The sequence below is a fragment of the Leptonychotes weddellii genome, chromosome 4 (genome assembly GCF_054177405.1).
Source record: "Leptonychotes weddellii isolate Sample4059 chromosome 4, ASM5417740v2, whole genome shotgun sequence".
NCBI lineage: Eukaryota > Metazoa > Chordata > Mammalia > Carnivora > Phocidae > Leptonychotes > Leptonychotes weddellii.
In genome coordinates, this window is record NC_138372.1 from 37,294,851 (window position 1) to 37,320,238 (window position 25,388).

Consider the following 25,388-nt stretch of genomic DNA (forward strand, 5'->3'; position numbering starts at 1 on the left):
CACACACACATACACCCCGGGGCCCCCACCCCCAACCTAGGCTTAAGCCTCACCTGGGCTTGAGGTAGCTGAGTGCTTCTGAGAACTGGTTGGTGAGGAAGAGGTCCAGGGCGATCATGCACTGGTCCAGGGCCTCATGGAGGCTGCTCACAGAAGTCCTGCTGGGAGAGACACTCAAGTGACCAGGAGACCTCAACCCCACTCCAAGCTGGAACTGAGCCCCACTGAACCCATGAGACCTCCCTGTGGGCCTTGGGTGCCTGTCACAAGCTCTTCCAGGCTGCCCGCTCTGTACTGGGACACAAAGACAACTTGGACCCACCTCTAAGTGTTCCTAAAGGTGGGAGGAGAGCAGAATGGGGGTGTCATCTGAGATCTGGTGGAGGGGATTGGGGAGGAGCAGAGGATGGAGGGCAAGGAAGCCTCAGGAACAAATTTATCTTACCCCTCACAAGGGTAAAGGGAGTCTTTATGGCCCTTCTGACCCATCGGGCTTTTCTGCCCCCCGCCCCCAGGGGGGCACAGCCCACCCACTGAATCCCACTTCAGTCCTTTTCCCTCCTCCTTCTCCAGGACTTCTCCTGCCCTCCTCGGGCCTGCACTCTAGAACCCCAGAAGCTCTGTCACAATGGGCTGTAGTGTGCAGCAGACTGTAAGGCCTTTCCAGGGCCCTTTATCCTCAAGGGTCACCTTCCCAACAGCATTTCAGTGGACCAGACCATCTTCTAGTCCTTATACTTCTCTATGGCTTTCATCACCCTCACACACACACACTTTTATTTTTATTTATTATTTATTTTTACTTATTTTGTGCTTATTGTCTGTCTCCCTCCACTAAAAATAAGCTTCCCAAGGGCAAGAATCCTTGTTTTGTTCACTGCTGTATCCCCGGCATCTAGTATCTGGTACAAAGTGGGCTTTTGATAAGTATCTGTTAAATGAATGGAAAAAAAAATGATTGAACGAGAAGAACAAATCCTTGACCCTTCTGGGTCTCAGCTTCCCCATCTGAAAAATAAGAGATTAAACTAGGAGATCCCAAAAGTCCTATCTTGAGGATGGTCTTGAGGACATCTCTTCTCAAGGAGTCTCTTTTGAGAGAAGATTTCAAAAGGGGCCTTGATGACTTCACTAAAAGGAGATCCTTCCCCAAAAGTTAGTTGAGGGAGAGTCCCTTTCTACCAGATAAAAGTCTACACATGCCTTAGGGTCCAGCTTGAATATCTCTTCCGTGATGCAGCAGCGGATCGTCCCGGCAAATCAAAACATGTATCTTGTTCAAAACTGAACTCTTGTTCATTCTCCCAAAGCTGTTCTCCCCTAGTCTTTGCCATCTTAATAAATGACACTCCTCTACCCAGTTTCTCAAGCCAGAAATCTGAGAGTCAGCCCTAATACACCCCTCTCCTTGAGCTCTGTCAGTTCTGCCTCCCGACCATCTCTCAACCCAGCCCCTTCTGAGCCCAGCGAGCTCCAGGGCACCGCCATCACCCCCACCTGGGTCTGATGGAAGACTGCCCCTTCTGCTCTCGCCCCTCCTACCCCTTCTCTCTCTCTGTTGGACTGTTTTGCTCAATATTTCAAGTCTCTTAACGCTCTTCTTGCCATCTCTTTGACTCCGTGAGATTCTCAGTAATTTCTTCAGATCCTCCATTTCACTAATTCTCTTGAGGTGTATCTGATCTGCTACTTTTCCTGAGTTTTTAATTTCAATGATTATCTTTCACATTTCCAGAAATTCCACTTGTTTCCTTTTCAAATCTGCTTGGTCATTTGGGGCAGTGTTTTGTTCCCCGCTTATTGCTTCAAGTCCATCTTTGATTTCTTTACATGTTTATTAAAATATTTATATTCTAGATCTTAATTCTAGCATCTTAGACTCTCAGGGAAACAAATTCTGTTGTTTCTTGATTTGGGTGTCTACTGCTCACAATGACTTGTTTCCTTGTGTTTTGTAATTTTACCATGAGCTCCTATTTATTGGCTGATCCCAAAGGGATCTTAGGAGAAAAATCTATTCCTCCAGAGAGGATTTTCACTTACTTTGGCCAGATTCCCTGGGGTGCTACCATCCGATGATACTTAAGTTACTTTTTTGGGTTAGTATCTCCAGGACCACAAAGGGAGTATGTCTTCAAACACAAAATTTGTGTGAGGGCAGATTTGTATTTATAAATTTCTCCACCAGACCTGTCGTCCCACATTTTGTGAGAAGGTGGCTATTTCTTTCTGGTCTATTTGCTGAGGGGGTAGCCCTCTGAAGGTTCCAGATGCATGTGGTGGTGGTAGGAGGGCTAGGTTTCAACTCCTCACACTGTCACTGGGTCGGCCCAACTCCTTACTTATCATCCCTTGAGTGGTCATTAAAACTCAAGGTTCTGGATTTCTGGAATTTGTCAACACCCTCATGTTGCTGAGGCTTCATCTCATTTATCAGCCTGATTTCAGCATCCTTTATATTCTTGGCTTGAGAGGATTTCTGTTACTTCTGTGGGAGCTCAGGAATGTATTTTAAAGGATGGCTGAAGTAACCCATGTAGCCTCTAGGGAGTTTTTATAAGGGAGAATGACAGAAGCATTATTCCCTCTAACCCATCCTTCTCACAATAGCCAAAGTTATCTGTTTAAAACCCAAATCTGACCATGTCACTTCTGAACTTGAAATCCTTCACTGGCTTCCTATTACTCTTAGGATAAAGACCAACTTTCTTCCTATGGCAGAAAAGGCCCCACCAGAAGCAGCCCCTGTCCCTTTCTTCATGAGATAGGCACAGTGTCTTCCTTTGTGCCCAGGGCTTAGCCTAGTGACTGGTGTTCAGTCTGCCCATTCTGTTGGATGAACGGGTGAAGAGGCAGTGAGCACCTACCACCCTGAGCGTTTAACTGGGCTTCTCTCCTTGAGCCCTCACAAAGCCTGTGAAGTAGGATTATTATCCCCACTACAGATGAGGCACTGAGGAGAGGTGACCAGGCCACGATCACATGCCCAAGCATGGGTTCTAACCAAGTTTCTGCCTAAGCCAGTGCCCACCCACCAGCTCAGCTCCAAGAAGTCAAGCCCATTGTCCTGGCTTATGACCATCTCTAAACAACTCCAGAGCCAAGAGCCTACCTCCCATTTCTGCATACACCCTACTGCCACCACCACCTCTGCCTCCCATCAAGAAAGACGTTCTGCCTGTTCGCTCTATGTGGAGAGAAAGACAGGTGGACCCATAGCACAGAGGGGCATTCCCTCCCTTGACAGCCCCAGTACCTCTTCTGCTTAGCTGCTTAAGTGGGTCTGACGTGACCTCTGCAGACCGGGAGCTGCTCTGGGGTGGCCCTGGGGCTGATTTCCTCCTTCCTTTGATCCCACAAATACCCACTCATCTCCGGTTCTGACCCAGACCCGGCCCTGCTCTTGAAGAGTTCACAGTCTACAGAAGTGACAGATGCAGGCAGAGGCAATGACAGCCAGAACCATCAAGGCTGCAATCACGGGGATCACTGATGGCCCAGAAGTGGAGACAGGGCACTCGACGAAGCTTTCTGGAAAAGATGGCACTGATCTGAGGACAAGATGGGAAAAGAAGTCCAAGAAGGGGAAAAAGGCAAGCAAGGAGCTAGAGTCATGATACCATAGTGATAAAGAGGCACGAGCCACACAGGTGAGGTGGCAAGACAGGCTCTGGAAGGCCTGCTAAGTGGTGTGAGGTGGGGATGTCCTGGCTGGCTAGGGAGCTCAGGAAGGCTGGGGACACTGGTCCCATTTGACTTAATGATGGCATTAATAACCACCCCTTCACCACCATGAGATTCTCACTTCAGGTTCTAAACTGATGACTGCCTTGTTTCAATTCTCCCACCAGCCCAGAGGCAGGCCCGCTTATCTGCATTTGACAGATAAGGAGACAAAGACAATGAAGATAAGGAACCTAGGGAGAAGACAGAAATGCTTTCCAAAAAAAGCAAGCTTGCCAAACCTTTCTCCTCCCCTGGCTGTGACTGAGGTCCCCACTTCTCTGCAGGCTGTCCTGTGTCTTCAAGGCCTTTCTGCTCCAAGCCACCTTGCCAGCCCAGGTTAATACATTACTGAGCTCCTGAGGGGTTGATGGTGGCCTTTCCACTGTGCCTTGGAGAACCTGAGACACTGGGGTGCCGCTGAGCTGGATGGAGCATGGAGCAGGGCTGGTGACCAACGCCAGGAGCTTTGGCATCGTAGGGGAGGGAGGCTTGAGGCTGGAGTGAGAAGGGAGCTGTCAGGCGGCCTGGAGTCACCCCACTCTCCCCTTCCCTCCCCCTTCCCAGCTTTCATCTGTCTGGAAGCTGCTACCCTGACACCTGATGCACAGGATGGATGGAGCAGGGGGACCTCTCTATCCCCACTGGGGCAGCAGACGCAGTGCAAGGAAGTCACTCAGGAAGCAGACTGGAGCCAGAGGTGGCTTTTCCTCCCTGCTTCACCATTCAGGAGGAACTCTGTCCGGGGTGGGGGGCTGGGAGGGGATCTGTCCACGGGGACCCATCCCAAAGTGACCTCTCTCAATTGCACATGATTGTGACTCTCCTTCCGAGAATCCCCCTTAGCCGTGAATGAAGTGAGTATGATGTGGCATGGAGTGATGTGACAGGGCAGTGTGGCCTTCAAGAGTTCTGAAAGTGGAAAACCCTGGTTGCAAACTGCAGCTCAGCAATTACTCATTAGAGAAACTTAGGAAGGTTCTTTAACCTCTATGAGCCTCAGTGTCCTCATCAAGAAAACGAGAATGGCAGTTCCTACTTCCTAGGGTTGTTGAGAAGAATGACTGAGACAATGTAAGCACAGTAAAAGTACTCAAGAAATGTTAGCCATTGTTACTTTTTTTCTACAAGAATGTGTTTCCCGTTTGTACGAATATGTGTTTCCATTATGTCTGAAGAAACACTGCTTTTATAAGAAAACTAAATAACTTTAAAACATGGAGTGTACATATCCTATGACCCAGCAATTCCACTCCTGTGGGGCAACCGAAAAGAAAACTCACATATGCGCAAAGGACGACCTTTGAGAGTATTTACTGTTTGAATAGCAAGACTCTGGGAACCACCTCAGTGTCCATCAAGAAGGCCAATAAATAAATGCGGGACCCTACATTGGGTGGTATATCATACATCAGGGAAAGTGGGGACCAGAGCTGCAAGGATCAAGAAGGCTACATCTCAGAAACCTGAAGCTCAGTGAGAAAAAGCAAGCTGCAGAATGATTCATGCTGGATGACTCCATTTATATAAAAATTTTGAAGTCAGAACAAGCTTCATTTTCTTAGACTTATACATACTCAGCGAAAGAATAAAAACAGAATGACAAAACCAATGATATTGTAATAGTGTTGTAGGATGACGGATGGCAGCTACACTTGTGGTGAGCACAGGGTAATACAGAGAAGTTGAATCACTATGTTTGTACACCTGAAACTAATGTAACATTGTGTGTCAGCTATACTCAAATAGAAAAAATTAAAAAGATAAAAATGCAAATGCCAAAATCAAAATTCAGGACGGCAATTATCTCTGGAGAGGGCAGAGGAGAGGGTCCACAGAGGCTTCAAAATTTATTTCTTAACAAGAAGAATATGAAATAAGTGGGCATAATGTTGACATCTGAAAAAGCTGGTGGCAAGGGCATGGAGTTTATTTTATTATTTGCTATATTTTTCTGAAGGCTTAAAATATTTCATAATTTTTAAAGTGGTGGAGATTTAAAGTTTGGTTTGTTTACCACTGACCCTCATATACTGGGCTGGGCCCCGAGCAGGCCTTGGGAGTGTTTGTTGAGTGACTGAGTACCTATTGTGAAGGTGGAACTGCTTTGCCTCTGTTCTGCTCAGACCCCACCGGGATGGCACTGACCAGAGACAGGGGCAGATGGACCTGTGTGGCCTCAAAGAAGAGAGGGACCTGGAGGGCATGCAGTGGGGGGCAGGTATGGTTCAGTATGAGGAAGATCCGCCAGTGCTGGAAGACTGAGCTTGCTGCCCTAAAGGCCCATGGAGGGGCCGGGGGGCCTGCAGTTGGAGAGTGGACTCAGGCAGGGATATGAGTGTGGAAGGAAGAGGAATGGATGTGGCTTCTAGCCTGGGAGTTCAGTATTCTTTGATAGGTGCCCTGTTCCATGCCTGCCTTCTCTTCTGGCAGCTTCTTTTCTGGGCACACTAGGGTGGTGCTTAGTCAGGGCTGGGCACAGGGACCTAACCAGGCTCCAGATGTACAGACTTCAGCTCAGAGCAGGAAGGGAGCAGCCAGGCCTGGCCTCCCTGTATTTTCCAAAGGAGACACCAGAAGTCCAGGGAGGATAAAGGATGTGGCCCAAATCATACAACAAACATGGTGAGGGAAAAACTCACCAGGCCACCGTCCCAGGGGCCAGAATGTCCCTCAGTGACCCAACTTCTAAGCCCTCATCCGGGATGCACACACAGGCGTTGTGGAGGCCTCCAGCTGGGCCTGGCACCAGCCCCTGTCAACCTCCTGTTCACATGTTAGCCCTGAGGCCCTTGGCAAATATTGTCCCTGGTGGTGAGGCTCCAGGTAGGGCGGGCACACCTCCCAGCTCACCTGAGCCGGATCTCCACCCAGCAACTGCCCAGCTGGGCCCTCAGGAGCCGCCCCCTACTCACCTGCGCCCAGGAAAGGGCCAGCGGCTCCTGGTCTCCCAGCTGCTAGCAGCGATCACTGCTACAGGGGCAGTGCAGGGATTCTACCGGGTTCCTCAGTGGGATGGGGAAGAGCAGGAGAGCCATACTGGAAGTGACAACACCCACCTTTACTACCCCAGCTCCTGCTGCGCCGGATGGGCACAGCTGATTCATATCTTAGCCTTTTAACTCCTTCAGACATCCTGAAGATGAGGCAGTATGGCACGGGGGTGGGGGCTCTAGCATCAGAGAGAGCTGGGTTCAAATCCCAGGCCCACCGCTCACCTCCTGGGTAACGGAAGGCAAGCCACTTAAGAGCTATGCCTCAGTTTCCTCAACAGTAACGGAGGTGAAAACAACAGAGCTCACCACAGGTGTAAATGCCACAAGGGGAGGAAGGCGGCTCTGACGTGGCCATTACTACAGCTCCGTGAGAAAGTTGGGACCCAGAGGGGAGTGCCCGCCCCAGGATCCCCGGAGCCTCTACTCCCCTGGCGCGAGCGTCCGCAGCCCCCTCCCCGCTCCCCGGCGGCGGCGGCGGCGGCGGTTCCCGGAGGCCGGGCGGAGCGCCAGGCCGGGGGGTGGGGTGGGGGGCTGGGAGCCGCAGAGCGGGCCGGAGGCGCGGGGGACGCCGGGCCCCGCGCCCGTCCCCCTCCCCACGGGGCCGCCCCCGTCGCGCACTTACCCCGCGGGCAGGGAGTCCGCGGCGTCCGCCGAGCTCATCGCGGAGGGGGGCGGGCAGGGTGCCCCCGCCGGATGCCAACCGCGGCCCAGGTGCTGCCGCCGGAACCCCGAGCCGGGCGCTGTGCGGCCGAGCCGCAGACGCCGCGGCCGGGGAGGGGCGCGCCGGGGGCGGGGAAGGCAGCGGGGCCGGGCCGGGCCTCGGTCCGCTTGCCCGAGCAGTGGGGCCGCGGCCGCCGCCCGTCTACCGCCGACTGGAGGCTGGGGCTGGGCGGGGGGCGGCCGCGGGATGCGCCCCCACCCTCAGCTCTCACAGGTGAGAGGCCCGGGCGCCCAAGGTCCGCCGGGCCCATGCCGAGTGCCCCCGCTGCGCAGCCCCCAGGGGCCGGAGCTCGCTCCTTCCTCACACAGCCCCACCTATTTGTGGCCAGAAAGTTCTCTTAAACCTGAGGTCCACCTCCCTGTCACTCTCCCCTCCTCCCCCAGCTCCCGCCTCGCAGCGGCCCCCACCTGAGCCCTTCGTCATCCTACTGCATTGGTGGGGGGGCATTCATGCTGAGAAAGACACAACCTCCAGAGTCAGGCTTGGGTTTTAATATTCCCTTTTGCCCCCTGCCTGACTGCGTGCAGCACACAAGGCGGCAGAAAATAACGCAGTTTAGCACTCACTGTGCTCACACAGTTCACACTCGCCTTCTCAAATCATCCCCCTAGCTGCCATTTTACAGACAGAGACGAGGCACAGAGTTTATGACTTGCTCAAGTTAACTCACCTAATAAATGGCAAGTTGTGATTGGAACTGGCCCTCCTGACTCAAGGGTGGACACTCTTGTCTCTCTTTCCCCCTTGGTCCTCTCCCCTCTGAGTCCCCAACCCCTATATGAAGTCACTCATAACACTCCTCAAATGCTCACTGTGTGCACACCCTAAGGTATCTGTCTAGGACCAGGGTTGAAGCCCACCTGGCCTTCTGGCACAATGAGCCACTGGTCCAGGAAGCGTTAACCAGCCACCACTTCCAGGCCCCAGATGCTCTTAACCATGACTCATCAGAGCACGTGGCTGCCATTAGAACTCTCCCTTTACAAAGGCAGGGGACAGGAGGAGGAGGGACTCCAGCGCCCCTGGAGCAACCCTTAGCTCCAGGATGTCAGAATAGGAAGCAGGAGGAGCCTGTAGAGGCAGGAAGAAGGCTGCGTACTAGGTCCCAGGAAAGCCAGGTAGATTGGGCCTGGTGGCAGAGGGGAAAGGTTTAGAAGATCACTGTTTAAATCTCACAGGTGGTCTGGAAAGGTGGTGAGTTCTTATCCTGCCCATATGTGAACAGAGGCTAGATGTTCACTTGCAAGGATCATCCTATGTCTGGCATTCTCAGACATGGGCACAGAAAAGGTAATTAACTACAAGGAGCAGGCTATGATGACATACACCATCATCTGGAGGAATCCAGATCAGGAGTGCAACATAGACTGGAGGGGTGGGGGGAGAGCTTCCTGGAGAAGGTGGGCACAGAGTTGAGCCTTGAAGTTTATAATGTTTATACACAATAAAGTCGTGGAGAGGGTGTACCAGATGGGAGAACAGCATGGGTGAAAGCAGAATGGGGGTGGGCAGAGGCACACCCGTGTCAGCTGGTTTGTGAGGCTGGTGAGAAGACCAGCCATGTGTATGAAGAGGAGCCTCAGTAATGAGGCTGGGGCACCCTATCGCATGCCATGCCCATCTCTGGGCATTTGTACATGCTCGTCCCTCCATCTGGGACACACCTTCCTCCCTTGTCACTTATTATTCATTTAATCAGGGTTTGATCCAGAAGCTTACAATTGGAAGCCTTCTTTTTCTTTTTTTTTTATTTTTTAAAGATTTTTATTTATTTATTTGAGAGAGAGAGAATGAGAGAGAGCACATGAGAGGGGGGAGGGTCAGAGGGAGAAGCAGACTCCCCGCCGAGCAGGGAGCCCGATGCGGGACTCGATTCAGGGACTCCAGGATCATGACCTGAGCCGAAGGCAGTCGCTCAACCAACTGAGCCACCCAGGCGCCCCGGAAGCCTTCTTTTTCAAAAAAAGAATACAAATTTACCAATAGAAAACTGCCAGAGTCCTCCCAGAGCCCCAGTAAGGGCCAGGTGAGTGAACAGTTTTGAAGCTTCACGCTACGTTAGTTACAGGTAAATCTTTACTGCATTTGACCAACATTTATTAAGAGCCTGACACATGCCCAAACTCCTCCTCGCCCTGCAGGTTTCAGTTCAGACAGCACATCTTCCAGAAAGCCCTCCCTCCCTGGCTGGGTAAGGGGCTTCCTGGGTACACACTGCCCTAACCCCCTATGACCTAACCTCATCACCGGGGGGTGACACCACACCATCTGTGTGTGATGGTGGTGGAGTGAGGTGTGTATGTGATTGTCTCTGCCATTAGACTGGGAGCTTTTGGAGGGTCCGGTCTGGTCAGACATCTCTGTTTCTGATGAATCACAGAATACCAACATTTGGCCTAGCACTTTACCATTTCCCTCTGAGGTAATTATAATAATGACTGATGTTCACCGAAGGCTTATTACACGCAACACATGTTAAGTGTAGAACACGGGCTATCTCATTTAATGCTCGCTTTTAACCACCTCTCTTGGGGGTTTCTCTTTTTAACCACCTCCTCATCAGTAAAACGGAAATACTGCCTGCTTCAAAGGGTGGTTGTGAGGATTAAGAATTCCTGTATCTAAAATGCCCAGCAGGGGCACCTGGTGGCTCAGTCGGTTAAGCGGCTGCCTTCAGCTCAGGTCATGATCCCGGGGTCCTGGGATAGAGCCCCACGTCGGGCTCCCTGCTCAGCCGAGAGCCTGCTTCTCCCTCTCCCTCTGCCTGCCTCTCTGCCTACTTGTGCTCTCTATCTCTCTGTCAAATAAATAAATAAAATCTTTAAAAATAAATAAAATGCCCAGCATAGTACCTGGCGGGTAACACAGTGCTGTGCGGTGCTCTGGTGGTGGTGGCCGTGAGGCAGATGCTATTATTCTCCCCTTTTGTAGATGAAAACTGAAGCTAAGCAAGATAAGCGGCCAAGCTGCCTTTGGAGCTGGAACTCTCCCCACATAGCAGTGGCAAAGATGCTGGAGCCACCCACCTGATGAGTCAGGGCAGCAGAGTGGTCCACCCTTCAGAAGGGCTCCACCCGGGCAGCTCCCAGCCCCCAGGAGCTCTGGCTCAGCCCCAACCCTGGGGAGCCTGGGAGTCACCATTATTTCTGCCTCCCAACCCAGGTCACCTGCCCATTTCCACCTCAAGGCGATAGCCAAGCTCTGGGGACCAGGAGAGTACATTGAGTCCCAGGTTCCTTCCTCCCCTGCTGGGGGAGTTTCCTGGTGCTTTGTGCCTGAAGTTGCCAGGCCTGCTTCCTCTTGCATGTTCTCCCAAATCGCTGGGCTCACCACACCTGATGGCCCTGAGAACCTCCATAGACTACTTTTACCTGTACCATCTATCAGCTTAAGAAGGTCCTCAATAAATATCTGTTTAGTGAAAGCTCAGGATGCTCCAAAAAGCTCCATAGTGGCTTTATCTCCCATCCCACAGTGGCTTGGACCAAGTGTGACTTGGACTCAGGTCTTAACTCCTTATCCTATAGGAAAAGTGTGTGGAAAGGGGGGGTGGGCCACAGAAATGGGTGTGTGAGCATGTGAAAAGTGAGGCCATTGTTGTAGAAACAGCTTAAGTTGTGAAGTCTGCTCTGCGTCTACCTCTCTGGCCCTGTCTTCCCATCTGTAAATCTGGGATAACAGTGCCAGCCTCGCAGGGATGCTGTGAGGCTTTACTGAGCATTACTCAGGTGATGCCTCGGCCCCTTCCCCCTTCTCCCTCTTCCCTCTTCTCAGTCCCTTTCTCCAGGCCTTTCCCTGGCATGAAGCAACCCCGGACTAGCTCTCTCTATCAGCCCAGAACTAGCCAGTTGGACTCCAGAGACCTCCCACCAACCCAGCTGGGCTGGTGACTATACAGCAGGTTTTCTTAAAGTGAGTGAGCCCCACCCAGCAGATTGCAGGCTTGGGCAGGTTAATAATTCACAATCAACAGACCCATCAACAAAGGGCCCTTGAACAGGGCTGTGACAGTCACAGTTCTGAAATATCCCTTGGCAGGGGCTCTTAGGGAAGACCTAGGCCTACTTGTTGGGCCAGCCTCCTCCCTCCTCATGAACTCTGACCCTCACTAGCTGTGTAACCTTGGGCAAGTTACTGCCCCACTCTGGCTGTTAGGTTCCTCTTTTCCCCATATAGAGGGGAGAGAAGGGTGGGCCAGGAGCTCAAGGCCCTTCCTTGCTCTGATGTTCTTGGTTCTGGGATCTGAGCTCTTGTACCAAAGTCTAGTCTCCCAGAGCGGCTGAAAGTGGATCTAAGGAAGGAGCCCCAGTCAAGGCACAAAGGACCAGGAACAGTTTTGACTGGAAAAAAAGAGGCAGAGCTCCAATGAGGTGTTTCAGGCATTGAGTGGCATCCTGTCAGGGGTTAGAACTTGGGCTGCAGAGCCAGGAAGATCTGGCTGGACTCCTGGCCCCACCACAACCTAGCTGTGCAGCCCCAAGCAAATCACTCTACGAGCTTGAGGCAGGGCAGGGAGTGGTTCAGAGAGCAGGTTAGCACCCCAGCTCTGACACCCTGGATCAGTGACTTCAACTCTGAGATGGGGATGATGACGGCACCAACCTCATTAGGCTGTTGCAAGGATTAAATGAGGTAACATACATGAAGCACTTGGAACAGGGCCTTACCATTAATCTTTGAGCTTTAGTTTCTTCACCTATAAAGCAGGGATAACAGGATTCTTGTGAACATTAAATGAGCAAATGGACCCAAAAGAGCTTTGGAACCATGCAAGGCTGTCCAGAGAAGAAGGAAGTCTTCTTCCTGGCCAGGGCCACAAGGACATCCACTGGACAGACACCTGCCACGTATCTTTATGGCAAATGTGCTACCTCCCACACTGCCAAGGGGAGTAGAAAGCAGCACCATCTTTCAGAAGGGGAACTGGAATTTTGGACTGGAAACCTTAGAAAGGTGACCCAATACACCTAGGCAACAAATACGTCTGAAGAAATAGTCACAAACATAAAGATTGCTGGTACAAAGATGTTCATCACAGTGTTTTCTATAATAAGGACACAGCTAGTAATAACCTAAATGTCCATCAGTAAAGAATTATTTCAGTGAATTATAGTGAATTTATAGGGTCAAATATTCTGCAGATATTTAAATTTTATAGAGAATTTCTTTGCCCAGATTACTACATTGTTTCCCAAGTAGTTTCTCTGCTCCCACCCCTGTCCCCTTATTGTCTTCTCCACACAGAACCACACCCATTTGATCTGATCATGTCACTCGTCTGTTCAAAACCCCACACTAGCTCCCCATGTTGTTCAGTGCAAAAGCTAAAGTCTCCACATGGCCTTGAGGCCCTGAATGACCTGTACCCCCATCTCTCTCTCTGACATCATCTCCCTTTACTCTCTCTCTCTCATATTCAGCCACTCTGGCCTCCTTGCTTTTTTCCGAATATGTCAGGCACACTCCCACCTCAGGGCCTTTGCACTTGCTATTCCTTCTGCCTGGAATGCTCTTCCTGCAGATATTCACATGATTACTCCTCCACCAAAGGGCTTCAGATCTCAGCTCAAATGTCACCTTCTCCGTGAGGCCTTCCCTGACCATTCTATTTAAAATGGAACCTCCCTATTCCTTCATCCTGCAGTATTTTTTCCATAGCACTTGCTATCTTACCTCCTGAATATTTTGCTTATTCATTTATTTTCTGTCTACCTATTAAATTCTACACTCCACAGGGGTGGGATTTTTTTTTTCAGTTTTGTTCTCTAATATATTTGCAGTGCCCGGAACAGTGCCTGGCACGCAGTAAGCACTCAGTAATTGTTGCATGACTGAGTTTTCTGGAAGGTGGGAAAATATTTAAAAAGCAGAATACAAAGGTGTACTAAAAAGAAAACCCCAATGTGTATGCATTTGAGAAAGCACAAGGAGGCTCCATCTCCTCATCTATTAGAATTGGAGACAAGAAGACCTCCCCCATCAGAGCTGAGGTTGGTGGAAGGTGGTGAGGCATGTCAAATCAGGGCTCAGCCAAGGGTGGATCTCGCTGTTATCAGATCACTGAGGCAACAGGGTGGCAGGCAGTAGGGCCGTTGTAAAGGCCGAGGCCTAGTTCAGAGGGTCCAGCGGAGAGAAACCTGGGCTGGAAGGAGCAGTGGCAAGTGAAGGAGAAGGGGGACGATTTGCGTGCAGCGCTGTGCACTGAGCCTGTGGAGAGGTCATCCCTCTTTGACTGGCTTGTCCTGCGCTCAGGGACAGCGCTTGGGTGTGCCCTTCAGTTACACAGGTGTGGAGGAAGTACCCACCCACCCATTTTCTTGGAAAGACAGCAGAGTTACCTTCAATCTGAGACTTAGATGCTCTCTCTGGGGGAGGGTGTTTCTTACCTAGGGATGAATTCTTGCAGGGGGAGGGTCTTGCCATGGCAGACTCTGGAAGGGAGGGAGAGGGACACCTGAAGCTGTGGGAGGGAACAAGCAGGGACAAACTTCCTTCCATGCGGAAAAAGGGACTCACAAGGTATGGAGCATCTGGCTCAGGGTTACCTGGATAGGGCACCTGATGTCCCACTCACTGTCATAAGTCCTAATATAATTGCCCTCCTGGGGTACATGGGACAAATCCAGCCACTGGGTAGGAAGGATTTTACCTAAATACAATAGATTTCTGAACTGCCGTTTTCATCTGAAGTGGGAAGGAAGGAAGATGTGGGAAGACATCCACGGGGCCCTCCAGATGTGGAAGTTTTGCAGTTAGGCTCCTTCCAGGATGGCTGAGGGGCTTGGCAAGGGGCCGTAGAATCCTAAAAATCTTCTGTTACTCATTCCTTGCTTCCTAAGACGTTTTAAAAAGTTACAGATTGGTTTTAGGTCAAGGTAGAGAGGAATTAGGAGAAGGGTCTGTCCCACCCTTGGTCTGGGGTGATAAAGTGACGAGCTTCAGGGACCTTTGCCCTGTAAACCCCGCCCCCCCCAGGTGGTGGTAGTCAGGCTGAGAATGGGGCTGGGGCCAGCAGTCACAATTGCAAGAGAGTCCCACAAGGGACTAGTTCCCAGCTCCCAGGGTGGCAACAACTGAAGACCCTCAGAGGAGGGTCCAAGCAAATCATATTTTGGGTACTTCATGAAGCTATGACTTTATGTTAGGGCCCTCCTTATTGGCCACAGTTAATTACAATATCGTGCCCCACCCCCACAACTTGTTCTTAGGGGTACTGCTTCTCCTTCCCTCCTCCCCAGCCCCACTGGCAGAATGGTAGGTGCCTCTTATTTGACTCTACCTCTCGGGGCACAGTGACTGGTTGAAGGGAGGGTCAACTGGAATATTTCCCTGAGCTTTTTCAAACAAGACTGGTGGAAGAGCCCCTTCCTCTTCTGGCCTGGGGGACTAATGACAATTATCAGTAACACTCCTGGGTCACACTGACTATGTGTTAGGCACTGTTTTCAGTGCTTTACATAAATGAATTCATATAATCCTCACAACAACCCTGTGAGGCAAGTCCTAACATTAACCGCGTTTTACAGATGAGGAGAGTGAAGTATGGAGAAGTTAAATAACCTGTCCAAAGTCATACTGCCAGAAAGTCCCAGAGTCAGGACCCCAAATCCGCCTGTGTGGCTCAGGGTACTACTGTCCCAGGACTTGAGCTTGGAAGCTGCTAGCAGCCATGCCTGCACGGAATGGAGAAGAAGTAGGTGAGCATTAGGAGAGAATGGAGCTGACCACAGAGAGAAGCTGAACTGAGCAGCAGAAATATTCAGGGGAAGGACAAGCAACTCAAATCACAGATTTGGAGATAAATCAGGAACTGGCATGCTGGCAGAGCTAACACTGCAACCTACATAATCTATTTCCAACTGACCTCAAGACAGGACCAAAAATGGCCCAAGTCGGAATCCCTCTGTAACTGATAACAAGGGACAAAGGTGACCTGTGGGTTTCCCATGGCATCCTCCCAAGAGATGGAGGGTTTGAAGGCTGCAGTGTGCCTCCCACACCCGAGCCCTCTCATACCCCAAGCAGCTGCTCTGGACAGCAGAAGGTAGATCAGAACCCTGGGATTAGAAATCTCAATATCGTAGAGCACGGCAATTTTAAATCCTGAAGTCTCATGATTCACAAATGCCTTAATTCACAAAATCTGAAACTCAAAGAGGTGAACACTCAGCCCTGGCCTCCAGTCTGGATCCTGTCCCAAGGAAGGAACCCCAAAGCCACTCCAGGATTCCAGTCACCAAATTTGAAACTGCCTACCTGGAGGCATCTGAGAGCTCCTGAAACTGGGGCAGTTGACCGCAGCCCCAGGACCCTGGCCTCTTTGGCTGGGCCCCTCCATTCTCAGAGAGGCCCCTCCCCCCACAGCAGCTCTGCCGCTTACTCTCCCAAAAGCCATCTGCCCATCTACATTTCCCTCTTTGCTCCTAGTGCTGCCTCCTACAGTAGGAGCAGCCATGGGGTGGGGTGTGGGGGGGTAAGGGGGTTGGGGGTGGGGGGGTGAGGGGGTTGGGGGTGGGGGGGTGGCTACTGGTTTGGCTAGGAAGGGGCCCTGTTTGTAGCATGAGTAGGTGGCAGTCCCCTTTGTAAGATGTGTGGGCATCATTTCTTTCTCCCAACACTTCCTGGCTATACCCATCTTGGTGCCCGGAATCCCACCCTTGATTCCCAAAACTTTCAGAATCCCCTCTGTTCAATGGGAATACCTTAGTTACCTCATACCACTGCCAAGAAGGAAGTGAACTCACACCAAATATGCCCCAGTGGCTGTCTGTGAGGTCCTTTCCAATGTGACTTCACTAGGTCTTCCTACCACTCAGTGAGTAGCTATTATTTTATAGCTGAGTAAACTTAAGTTCACACAGACCAAGTAATTGAATCAAGGCCATAGAGCCAGTAAGTAAGTGGCAGACCAGGGGCTGGGCAAGCTCTTTACCCTTTGGCCATGCTATGGGAGACCAGGTAGTGTGGTGGGTGAGGGGTAAGGGTGAAGTCACAGGTCCTGAGCTGGGAGAATGGAGACCTGGGTTTGTGCCTCAGATATGAGACTTTGTGGGGACACCTGGGAGTATTCTCTGGGTTTTTGTGTCCAGCAAGTTCCACCTGAAGTATAAAGGCACATGTGTTCAGGCTCTCCCATATACTCCCTCATCCAGGCCCATAGAGGATACAGGGGCCTCTACTTGGCTAGAGTCTTCTTTCTCCCTCTCCTTTTCACTGTCTCTCACCTCCCTTCCATTATTAGTGATTTTGAGTCTCACCTCTCAGCCTGTCTATTCACCACTTAGCAGTTCTTCCTCCTTAGCCTCCCCCTTCACCCCCCACCCCCACTACCCTGGCGTTCTCTTAATCCACACCCCAACATCCATCCTGGATCATCACGCCAGCCTCCCCTCTGGTCTCCCTACCTCCCTCCACACTGTGACATCAGCAACATACACACATTTGAAACTCAGAAGGTGCCTGGTGCCTACAGCACAGAGCATACCAGGTTCTCGTAGGCAGGGCAGGCCTCAGGCAAGAAATTCATCTGGACATAAACCTTCTTTTCTACCCCAGCCAGGGTATCTCACCTTCCTCAGAAATTGTCCCTTCATGTCCTCATCAAAGCCAAAGCACTCTCTAAGCCCTTGTCCCTTCTGCATGTGTAGTGGGGAGACAGAAAAAGGTGACCCCGATTCAGTGTTGAAATGGTCCATCCCCCAGCAAAATCCTTTCTTCCTGGGGTACCAGGGTCATCTTTAAATATGTAAATCCTCTCCCTGACGCCCTCTAGTGGCTTCCCGACACAGTGAAATCCAAACTCCTTGCTCTGTTCGGGGCAGCCTGCCTCCTGGATCCCATCAAACACTGATTCATCTCAAGGATCTCCTTTCTGCTCCTCAGACACAAATCACCCTTTGACATGAGCTACCCTCACTTCTGGGAATGGTCTATTTTTATTGTCTATCACATGGCCCTCTTTTAAGCTTCACACAGCATTGTTTGTTTGCCTATTTGTGTAGTCTGTCTTTTCCACTCGAACATGGTCTCCTGTGAGCAGGGAGTTGTGTCTCTGAAGTAAGGCCATATCCGCAGCACCTAGTACGGTGCCTGGAGCACAGTATGTGCTCAACAGTGTTTGTTAAAAGACTGAATGAGAACCACGAGAAGGAAGCAAAGATGCCGAAAGCCGCTGAGTCTGACTCAAGGGTGGGGTCAGAAAGGCTCTCGAAAAGAGGTCACCTGAAGTTGAGTCTTACCGATGTGAATGTCAGGAGTGGAGGATGGCACTCCAGACAGAGGCAACCCTGAGCAGCCTGGCACAGTTGTGAGAGCACTATAAAGCGGTCGGTGTTGCTGGACCAGAGTGAGCACTGGGAAGCTATGGGAAATGGGCCTAGGTGGGTCACAACCTCTCTCCTCAAGAGCCGTGAACTTTAACCTCTAGGTGATAGAGACCCATGGAAGTTTTATTTATTTTTTTAAAGATTTTATTTATTTGACAGAGAGAGACACAGTGAGAGAGGGAACACAAGCAGGGGGAGTGGGAGAAGCAGACTCCCTGCTGAGCAGGGAGCCCGATGTGGGGCTCGATTCCAGGACCCCGGGATCATGACCTGAGCTGAAGGCAGACGCTTAACGACTGAGCCACCCAGGCGCCCGGAGTCATGGAAGTTTTAAAACAGAAAACTGACATAGGGCGCCTGGGTGGCTCAGTTGGTTAAACGACTGCCTTCGGCCCAGGTCATGATCCTGGAGTCCCGGGATCGAGTCCCACATCGGGCTCCCTGCTCGGCAGGGAGTCTGCTTCTCCCTCTGACCCTCCTCCCTCTCATGCTCTCTGTCTCTCATTCTCTCTCTCTCAAATAAATAAATAAAATCTTAAAAAAAAAAAAAAAAAGAAAACTGACATAGTCTGGCTTGTGCTTTAGAAAAGATTAGTCTGAAGGATGCATGGAAAGGAGAAGACTGGAGGAACTGGGAAAGTTAGGGGCTACTGCAATAGTCCAAAGGGGAATGAAGAGCTTTGAGAGACACCAAAGAGAAAATCAGCAGGACTTGGAGACTGGGGTGGAGATAAGGGAGGGAGGTGAAAGGCATGACTCCCAGATTCTGGGCTTGAGCAACAGGGTGGATGACTATGCCATTCACTGAGATGGGAACACAGGGAGAGGAACAGGTTTAGGGGTGAAGATGTGAAGTGTGATTTGGGGCTTGCAGAGCTTGAGGTGCTCACAGGGAAGTCACATGGAAGCGCTGGGAGGGCAATTGGATTGCTCTTCTTCAGGGAGAATGGAAGGTGAACTTTAAGTATGTGAAGGAAAGGAACTGGGTATCTAAGCTCAGAAGAGAGGTCAGGACTGCCCCCTCTCCTCTTTCTCAAGGGAACACATCTGGAGACACCAACTCATCCAGGAGGTGGGGACAGCTGGGGAGGAGACAACACAAAGGAGACAATGACAGCCCTGATGGGTTGACCTTGGAGGAGCTGTGGGGCACATAATTCCTCCCTGGACCAGCACTGACACCCAAGATTTCCCCCCACAGTGCTGCCCCCAGATGTGGACAACCCAGGGTTGGGGGGCGGATGGTGTGCCTGCTCTCACCTGTCCCGGCACAAAGGGTGCCCATGGCTCCACTCATGCAGCGCTCTGGAGGACCAGGGGCGTGACAAGCACCCCTGAGGGCTGACTCGGCTGCCCAAACCTGACTCCCAGCCCGCCCGAGGGCCAGCTCACCTGGGTACCCTCGCAGGTAGCGCGCAGATGACGGCACTGGAAGCGGGGTTCGGGGGCGACCGGGGAGCGGGGGTCCGCAACCCTCGTCCCCAGGCCCAGCCCCGCGGGGGGCCGCAACACGCGAGCAGCGGGCACGTGGGGGTGTGAGACGCACTGGGCTGCACCTCCCCCCGCCGGCCCTCCGGCCGTTAGCCCGCGCACTGCGGTCTCCAGCTGTACCCCCACAGCTGTCCCTCCCGTCGGCTGCCGGCAGCCGCCCCTCCCTCCCACGCGCGCCTCCCGCCGAGTCCCCGTCCCCGCCCAGTACCTGCGGTCGCTCTTCCCGGAGGCCGCCCCCTTCCAGGCGGTCAGAAACGCCATGGACGCGGGCCGGACTTGGACGGGGGCGCGGGCGGCCCCTCGTGGCGGCGTGGGCTGTAGCCGCGGCTCCAGCCGCAGCTCCTGGACCCGGCGGGCGGGCGGGGCGGGGCGGGGCGGGGCGGGCCCGGCGGCTCCTCCCCGCCGCGGCCGAGCACCTCCCTGCCTGCCAGGGACGTCGGTGTCCCCGGAGCGGACCTGGGGTCCCAGGGCAAACCCATTTCCGTCCAGAGCCGTCGAGACCCATCACTAGTCACGAGGAGAAGCTGAGGCCCAGGACGCCCAGGGATTTGTCCGAAGACCACACGGAAGGCCAGTGGCAGCACCAGGACCTGCCCCGAGCCTCTCCAGTCCCAGTCTGGTCCAGTGAGCCGAGGGGCGATGGTGTCAGCAACGCCTTTCTCTTCTGCTTAAGTACACAACCCTGCCTTGCCAGGGCCGCACATGGATGGAGTCTGGGGCTTGGGCCTGCAGGAGCGGCTGGGGGGCAGGTAGGGGAGCAGCGAGGTAGGAAGGAGCTGTCTGGCCTGGGAGTAGAGGCTGCTGACAGGCAAGGCACTGGGACAGGAGGCTTCCATAGGAGCTCAACTAAGGACTAGGAGCAGGGAGCGCCTTGAGGAGGATCACTCCAGGTCCAGTGTGAGATGGATTCAGGGGTCCCTGGAGACTTTTCTCAGTGAGAGGATGGGGGTTGAGGGGACCATTTCTGTCTCCTTTTGGGCTGGGTCTGTATTGTAGGCACTTGTGCAACACAAATCGTGTGTCAACTAATGGTGACTGATTCTGACAAGTCTGAGCCATACTCTAATGTGCCAAGCCCTAAGCCAGGTGTTTGAAACAAATTCTCATTTAATTTCATCCTATTAAGTATTTACTCCCATTTTACAGTTGATGAAACTGGGGCTCCGAGGGGAAAACTGAATTCTCTTGAGACTAAGCTGTGGAGCTAGGTCTTTACACCCAAGTCTGCCCCATCTGGCACTTTCCCCTAATCCCACCTGAGGTCTGCAGGTGGGCTGGGGATGGAGTGGGAGGCCTGGGCAAAGCAGGGTGCAGAAGCCTCAAGGATTATCTGGGCAGTTTCTCTCAATTCTCCTTGGTAGGCAGCAGAGAAAATATGACCTTTCCCCCTTTCTCTGAGAACTCATGTCATGGTCTTGGCAGATCAACCAGGGCCAAAAATGCTGCCTATCTGACCACAATGCTAGAGCCTCCAGATCTGGAAATTCCAGTTACGTGCACCTAGGGGCCCAAATCCCTCAGCCCTCAGAGCCTTATCCAGCTTGGCAGCATTGGCATTACGGATAGCCAACTTCTTCCTGGGCTCACAGGCATGAATATCACAGGGCCTCAGAAGCCTGGCCTCCTATAGGCCCAGAGTCCAGTCAAATCCCATTTGGAATTAAAGTCCCACCCAGCCTCTGAGCCCACAGCTAATACTTCCTCCAAGAAGCCCTCCTATATCTCCCCAGTGGAGGAATCTCTCCTTTTCGGAGATTACATTTCTGCCTTCTTCACAGCGTTTAGCACTACATACTTTTTAATCCTTAGTTATCAATGACCAGTCTCATCTTCAGATTTCTATCTGAAAATACAGAGAATGTCTCACATCGGTGTCTTCCATGGAGCCTGGCACCACTGCTACACTAGTAGGTGCTCAGAGCAGAGTACACAAAGAAGGAACTCATATTTATAGTTTCCACTTTGTGACAGGCACTTTACATACTTACCTTTACAGACACTCTAACTGGGACAACAACTCTTGTGAGAATATTTGAGTCTGAAGTTAAGAAATGTTCCTAAGATAAAGTCAGGAGCTGGGATTCAATCCCAGGTTTCTTTTTTTTTTTTAAGATTTTATTTATTTATTTGAGACAGAGAGAATGAGAGACAGAGAGCATGAGAGGGAGGAGGGTCAGAGGGAGAAGCAGACTCCCTGCCGAGCAGGGAGCCCCTTGTGGGACTCGATCCCGGGACTCCAGGATCATGACCTGAGCCGAAGGCAGTTGCTTAACCAACTGAGCCACCCAGGCGCCCTCAATCCCAGGTTTCTTAAACTTCAAGGTTTGTTTCCTGTTCTTCCTGTTCACTTTTTCCTTCATCATCTTCATCGTCATCACCATTGTTTGTCTAGAGCTATGTTAGGCATTATTCTAAACTTTTCAGATATACCAGCTCATTTCATCCTCAGAACAATCTTATTAGGTATTTCCTTTTACAATTCCAATTTTTATAGTTGAGAAAATGAGGCAGAGGATTAAGTAATTTACTCAAGCTCACAAAGGCCAATTAAGTGGCAGAGTGAAGACTTAACCCAAGCAGTCACCCTCGAGTCTGTATCTTAACCCCAGCCCGTCTGCCTGCCAGCCCGTCTTAGAATGCACATGGCATTTACGAATCATTTTCCCAAAGCTTATCTTATTTTGAATCTCATAACAACCCCACGGTAGAGCGGGTTTTATTCCTTCCCTTGCTCTGAAGCCAGACTCCTGAGTTAGAATCTGGGCTTCACCACCTGATAGCTGTATGTGACTTCAGGCAAGTTACTTAACCTCTCTCTGCTTCAATGTTCTCATCTGAAACGGGAGTTATGTAAAATGCGGAAAAGAAAAGCACCCACAAGGGTTGTTGCGAGGGCTAGATGAGTGAATTCAAACAAAACACAATAGTGCTGAACATGTGTGTGTCATGTGCACCTCCTATGTGAGTTTTATTCAGAATCAGTGAGGAATGAAGTGTTCTGTATCAAACTTTTAAGATGACTGACGTATGTATATTCTCTTTAACCATGGTTACACACTTTCCTAAAATGTAGTATTACCTTTTCTGTCTTCTCAAACACAGACACGACAGCCCTGACTTAGTGAATATCTGCCATGTCACAGGAATGAAGACTTTATATCCATCATCTTTAATCTTCACAACAACCCTATGAAGTAACCGTTATCTGAGAGGTTAAGAGACGTACCCACAGTCACAGAGCAGATAGGAAGGCCAGAATTTAGATGCCTGTTCATAATACTCTGAGATCTGGGTTCTTTCTACAAGGCTAGGAACCTTCTCAGGAAGCTGAGATGAATCAGCGTTTTCTTTGAGAACATCAGTTCTTGCTTAGAGCCCAGGTTTACTGTGTTTGATCTCTGTTGCCACTTAGGCCCAAAGGGCTGCCTTTAAGACCAGACATACAAGAGGCAGGCTGGGAGTGGAAGGTCTCAGAGCTGAGGCACCTGGGCTGGAACCTGGCTTGGTCTCTACTAGGTGGGGGTTGGGTGGTGGGGGTGTCTTTGCTAAGTCATTTCCATCTCTCTATAAACTTTTCTTTCTGTTAAAAGTGTTGTGAGGATTAAATAGGGGAATGTATATTAAAAGCCTTGGTGCCAGGCTCAGGGAAGCTCCTCAGTATTAGCTACTTTTCCTCATCCCTTTTCCTTTCCACAGAACAACTCAGTCTTCTCAAGTTGGGACTCCAGAGGAAGCAGAAGCTGAAACTAAGCCCTTAGGTCTTGGGCAGCTGAACACATTCTATATATACTTATTGGGGTGGGGAAGAAAAATAGGTGGGGTCTTTCTGCAAAGACACACCTTCCCCTCCATAAAATAATCTTTTATATTACTAACCTGGATACATAACATTAGGATCTACCTACATTTCTTATTTGAAAAGAGATGTTGAAAAAATCAGTGGCTTTCATTTTCTCTCGTGACCCAGTACATACATATTCAATAACAAATTCTATTTCGTCATTTTTTAAACGCTTTTAACATGCTGAAAAATTTACAAATGGAGTATAAGAAGTATATGATTTGAGAGGAAAGTGGGCAGGAATATAGATAAACTTAAGACTGGGTATGAATTGGCAATTACTGAAGGTGATTACTGGGACATGGGAGTTCATTCTACTATACTACTCTGTTTACATTTTTTCCATGCTGCTTGATTCACTAAACTGATTTCCCAACCCAACTAATGTACTACCTGTTTTCGAAAAACATCAAGTTAGAGAGTATAAAATTAAGCACATCTCAAAAGGATTCCATTACTCCATAATCAGATCAGAGGTACCTTTATTTCCTTCAATTAGCATTTTCTTAAGATTTAAGGGGGGGAAAAACAGCTTACATGTTTAAGCCATTACTGATTAAGTACCAATCAGAAATTAAGGTTATGAAGGAAAAGCCTTTTAAGGGTTTAGAATTTTAACCTGAGTGTGATGGGAATCAGTGTCATGTTGTATTGTAGGAGTGTTAGGGGCAGATTTTGATTCTAGATGAATCTGTGACATGGAGGATGGTTTGGAAGCAGACAGAAAAACAGAGACCCATGGCAAGAAGATTAGGAGGCTTTGGCAAAGTCTACAAGAGAGATGATGAAGACCTGAACTGGGGCGGTGGCACTGGAGAAGAAGAGGATAGATTTGAGAGATATTTAAAAGGCAGATTGTTAGGACATGTTGATGGTTTGGAGGAGGATGGGTCAGGAAGAAGGCCTGGTATATATACACTCAATAAATAGTATGGTCAATGAAAGGGTGGAATCAAAGCCGGGGGGCTGAGATACTTCACTAAGAACTCAAATTGGGCAAGTCAGCCTCAGGAAGAGTTAAACTATAAAGTCCACAATGGATGAAAGCAAAGATATGTAAAGTCACCCCAAAGAGACACTAGCTATCGCTACCCAACCAGCCAAACCAGACTGTAACCTGATTAAACATAGCAATCGGAAAAACATGTTCATCAGAGGGCCAGGCAGCCCTGGCTGCGGAGAGAGAGGAGTTTCAGAGGCAGGCGGCATCCAGACACCACTGGCAAGGGAGGAGTCTTGTTCAGCCAGTTGTGGGTGCTCTAAACCCTGTGGCAACTTTTGCTGGAAACTGATGTTCTGGTCTCTACATCAGTCCCGTCAGTAATGGAAGCTCTGTCTCTGTTTTACTGATGAAAGTCAGGTTTCTGAACTTGAAGGGCAGACCTGGGCCAGGGTGAATCCACTAAGTAATAAATGCTACTCACATGAGGCCTCCTAAGAGACTGTCAGCCTTTCCCAGGGTGGCCTTGTGAGACCTATGCTTATAAAAAATTCTGAGTCACCATCCATGTTTTTTACTAATGCTAGAAGTACAATACTGTGTCCTGGCGGCACCTCTTCTGGGAAGCCTTCCCCAATTCCTCTGGGTATCCCAGCATTCCTATCTTAATCCTCAGTATGCAATGTTGTGGAATTAGTTGAGTAGGTGTTTATCCCTCCTACTGTATCACCACTAATCCAAGAGCCTCATGAAAGTCTTCTCTGTCCCTAAACCGGCACAGTACCTAGAACACAATAAACCTTAGCAAAAGATGAATGGAATGACAATGATTTTCTCACTGTACATTTCCAACACTCAGGCTTATGGGGATTTTAGCCAGTAAGAGGTACACTATGGATCTATGCATCAAAAGTATCTTAAAGTAAGTTTTTTCAGTACAGAAGAGTGATTGAGCATGGATTCTGGAGTCAGACTCCTAGGTACTGAATCCTACCTTGGGTACTTTTTAGTTCTGGATCTTGGGCAAGTTATTTAACCTTTTTGCACCTCATCTTTAAACTGGAAATAATAGCACCTAACTTAAAGGATTGTTATGGAGAGTAAAATGAATCATTATATATAAGTCCTTCACATAGTACTGGCACATAGTGTTATTAGCTTCCAATTATTATTTTTAAATAACTCTACCACAAGAAAGATTGGAAGTGCTTTACATTATGAAACTGAATCCAGAGGTCAAGTATAGAATGACCATGTGCAACAGCATGGCAAACTAAATGAGTAGATTTAATAAACTTGCAGAACAGAGACTTGGAAGTCAGCCTCTACTCCAGTGGTTCTCAGAGTTAGG

General features: G+C 50.3%; 1 long non-coding RNA gene across 1 annotated transcript; it reads right to left on the reverse strand.

The window, feature by feature from the left end:
- Positions 1-3,973: 3,973 nt before the first annotated feature.
- Positions 3,974-7,479, reverse strand: LOC145721043 (uncharacterized). Its single transcript, XR_014144505.1, has 3 exons — positions 7,342-7,479; positions 6,639-6,762; positions 3,974-4,221 (listed from the first exon to the last, which is right to left on the reverse strand). It is a non-coding gene; the product is annotated as an uncharacterized LOC145721043 (long non-coding RNA).
- Positions 7,480-25,388: the final 17,909 nt, after the last annotated feature.